This window comes from Aplysia californica, unplaced genomic scaffold (genome assembly GCF_000002075.1).
Source record: "Aplysia californica isolate F4 #8 unplaced genomic scaffold, AplCal3.0 scaffold01400, whole genome shotgun sequence".
NCBI lineage: Eukaryota > Metazoa > Mollusca > Gastropoda > Aplysiida > Aplysiidae > Aplysia > Aplysia californica.
The window spans coordinates 15,243-19,462 of record NW_004798670.1 but is presented as its reverse complement, the minus strand read 5'-3'; the positions used below and the strand labels follow the sequence as shown (position 1 = coordinate 19,462).

At 36.7% G+C, this 4,220-nt stretch overlaps 1 protein-coding gene across 1 annotated transcript in view; it reads right to left on the bottom strand.

Moving 5' to 3' along the window:
- Positions 1-3,185: 3,185 nt before the first annotated feature.
- Positions 3,186-4,220, bottom strand: part of LOC101847168 — a gene marked incomplete at its 5' end in the record, with an annotated part of 11,291 nt that continues 10,256 nt past the window's right edge. Inside the window, 1 exon segment of the mRNA XM_013090662.1 lies at positions 3,186-3,676.

Below are 4,220 nucleotides of genomic sequence, written 5' to 3'. Positions count from 1 at the left end.
CCCCTTTCGATGAAAGGAATGATCAGGGAATTAACATCGACTGAAACTCATTGGCCTACTAACTTACACTCTACTGGAACAGAGCATTAAATCTTGAGAGATGCAAAAAATTTAGAAGGTCTAGATATAGAGATAAATAGAATTATTCTCTTTTCCGATTTCGTGGTTGTATACTCCTGAATTTCAAAGGTGTGGAAACAGTACGCACGGCTAGTGAACGGAAATCTATCATCCTTATCTCTCCTCCTTCTTTATCTATCCTCCTTTTTTTTTATCTCTCCTCCTTCTTTTTCTTTCCTCCTTCTTTATCTCTCTTCTTTCTTTTTAGTGTTTGTTTATCTCTTGTAACACTTCTAATCCCCCCCCCCAAAAAAAAACCCCTAAGGCAGTGCCACTGACTGAAGTTGTCTTTAGACCATTCCCAAAGGGGGATACTAACATGTTCTTATGCACAGTGGAATTATAAATGGGCTTTTTTGTATCAATGTCATGCTCATACTGTGCCGGAACAACAGAGGGGGAACTGCTGCTTTTTCTTTCCTCATTGTAACTATCGTCATTTTCCCTCTACGGCCATTGACGTCAAAGTCCAGCAGGATATCAAGTGAACTAACAGCGCGTCTTGTTATCTCAAATCGTCTACTAAATGTTCAGTGGTGGACACCCTGATAGCCTCTCCCCTTCCTAGTAGACCGACTGCTCCCTTCTGAACTCCCTGTTTAAGGTTATTTAATAGATATTCTAAACCAAATCTTCAACGCAGTTGTTTTTGTAAAAATACAATTTTTATTATTTATATTTTGCTTTTCAAATAATGAATTTTCCAAAAACAAAATTACCAAAGGTTTACAAAAGGTCATATTTTTTCCCATGTGTAGGACAAAGATAATCAAAAGAAGACACACGAAACCAACCAAAATTGTATTTTACAAAATTTTAGGCTTTCTTAAAAAAGGAAAACTCTGCGTAATTCAAAGAAAAAACAACTATTTGTGAGGCAGCGTGGTGGAATCAGGCTCTCGTCAAAATAATTAAAGTGAAGAAGCTTACATTGTTCCGCAGGTTTGTGAATTTTTATCAAATTTTTGTTTTTTGGCTCAACACATTTCATGCTCATTAAAGAACTCTTTTCTGTGTGGAATTTTCTTAAAAACGTTGATGAAAGGCTCAAAAAGCGTAAAATTTCAGTTACCACAAACTTTTAAGCTAAGGAAGTAAAAAATCTTTGGCGGCCATTTTTTCACTAATTTTACCTCTGAAAACAGGTGACCCTCACCTCCTTCTTTCGCAAATATCTCGACTTTTATTTAAGATAACTGGACATTTTTTTCACCAAATATAGACAAGTAAACAGGCTTTAATATGGTACCAATAACTCTATATGCCCAAAATTTTGACGACAGCCTGATTCCACCACGCTGCCTCACATTTGTCTTTAAGACCATTATGAGCATCATCATTTAAGAGTAAGATATCATTTTAAGTCAATGAAACATCACTACCTCTACATAAGAAAGCTGCGTTTAGAAAACTCAATTTTCTTGCATTGTCATGGTTTTCTAAAAATTTTTAAAAAATACCAACTTTAGGCCTAATACAGATTTCAAAATACGCGTTATATCAAAATGTTCACCAATACATGTATAAGACCTATTTAATTGAGCTACAGGAATGCTCTCAAGTAACCAAACAGTTTGCCTCGTTAGGTCAAGTATATATGACTACGTGTCGATTTACGGTTTTTTAAAAGTACCGTTCTTTTCCCCAAATGATTTTTTATTTTTGTGTCTCAAATCTAACAAAAACAAACAAACAAACAAACCAGCCAATAGCAAAATCAGTAAACCATGAAACAAAAAATAAAATTAAAGCAAAGCAAAATAAAGCAAAACAAAATAAAGCAAAACAAAAATGCAAGAATAATAAAAAGGTAAACTTTGAGGGAGGAACAAACAATGACCTCAAATAATTCAATTATCATTTCAAGAACTGGCCAACACTATCTTGGAGAACAAAGGCAAGACTTGTAGACGCTAACAACACTTGATCAAGGCCGCAAGCACTTCTCATGACGTGCTCCTCGTCATACAGCTTCCGTCAAAGCTCTCAAAATGTGCTTTTGGTAGTCTCAAACACAGAAGTTTTACACCATTCTGCAGCAATCTGTATTGCAATCATATCAGATTGGTAGGTGTGAAGATCCTGCATCTATGTGTAGACTAGTTCTTTTTCTATAACAGTCCAGTTTGTGTGAAAACTTTTAAAAATTCAAAAGACTCTCTACAGACATCGAGCTTTCAAACAGAGATAAAGTTTGAAGCTGAAGGTGTAGCAGCTTTAATAGACGTTTTGTTTATTAAAACGGACAAAAAATTCGATTATTGAGCTCAGAAAAGAAAGTCAGTGTTTCAGTAATATCTCTGACAAAAATTATGAATTTCGCTCTCACCTGTCCAGGTCTTTTCACGCTTCGCTCGTCCACTTGTATACCGCATAGATTATTTTGTAATCTTTTAAACCTAGATTTACTCAATAAATCTGGAACGTGAAATAATGGTGTGCAACGTAGGAACATCGTTTTATTGTTAGTTTGAAAGAAAACGTTATGGACTGAATGTTTAGACCTTCTATCTGTCAGCGTTTTCCAAGCTCCTCTGCACAGGGTTTAGACTATTTACAAAAGATCATTTATGAATAGCTACAAGTATAATGAATAATACGCAGTATCACACAAATACACAATCCACTCAGCTTTATTGGTAGCCCGTTTTTTTAAATTGATTTTTTAAATGTTTGCTTATTTTTCTTTGTTGTGTGTTGTGATGTGTGGTTTGTTGTTTTGTTGTTGTTGTGTTTGTTTTTTTGCTTTTTTAAAAATAGGACACATCCAAGATCCCCCCCCCCAATCACGAGTGTACTAGAAACGTGCCCTCCCCCCCTCCATCATTGTGAACCTAAGCCCACTAAGCACTCCGCCAGTGGAACCCACTAGAACTTGTTTGCCCAGCTTAACCCTATCCATACACCCTGGGGTTGTTTTGTACTCCCGGGTTGTATTCTTCACATTTGATAATACTTTCAGTGCGAAGATCTCTTTGAAACGTTCAGTATTTCTCAAAAAATCATTTTGACAGACTGCTATGCAAAGCGTACCGATCGGATTAACGAGTAAATTTCCTCTTTGGAAAGTGATAGCAGAGAGTTCCCCACGTCGTATGGGTACGATAGTAAAACACGACGTACGGATAGGGTTAAAGTATACAATATTATTACATTCATGTTCTCACTTCTTTTTATGTGAGAATCACAAACCAGTAGACTTCTTGCTGTCATCACCCTTTATATTATAATGGCATCCATGGTAAAAAGCGCTAGATCTAGATCTAATTTTGACAAAACTAAGAAAAATGGAGGAACAGTATTGTTCTCTGATAACAAAAAGCAGTAACGAAAGGACATATTATCATACTCATTATCGAGGGATACATAGCTTTTTGAAAGACAAAGAAACAATAACATGTTATTTCTCACGATAATTAAATATTATCATAAGATTTTGAAAAGAACGGCATCTTCAAAAAAAAAAAAAGAAAGAAAGAAACCATGTTTGGCGAATACAGTAAGATTTGCAGTGTTACGCCTTGTATTATGGACTGGGTCATTGCTTGTCCTGTCACTGGGGAGAGATACAGAAAAAAACCTTACAGTTTTACTGTACTTCGTTATCGTCTTTCCATGTCATAATTTCACAAATGTTTTCGCCACTAACGTCTTTGGCGTGGCGGTTAGGTACGTTGTTATCGCACGCACGACACCCTAGTTCAATTCCCCTGTGAGAAGAATATTTCTATCAGTATCTCGGGTTTTCAGCTGGGGTGTTGTTTCCTTCTCTGCCCTGGTTGGCCCCGACAGGTAGGGTTAGAAGCCAGCCTCCTAAACTATTTGTTTTTATAGTAGAGGGTTTTACGGCGCTCGCAACTGCATAAGGTCATATGAGGGCCAAAGCCTCCTAAATGACCCAAATTGTGTTGATGGGAGCGTAAAAAGACATGTACAATAATTGAGAATTTAATCGAGAGTTTCCTTCTCCCACCATATGGAAATCACCGTTATACAACTTTTCTCATGACAGATAATCTTACTTTCTCGGCGGTTCTGGTTCCCCTATTCTCTCCCCGTCCCCATTCTCTTTCTCTCTCTCTCTCTCTCTCTCTCTCTCT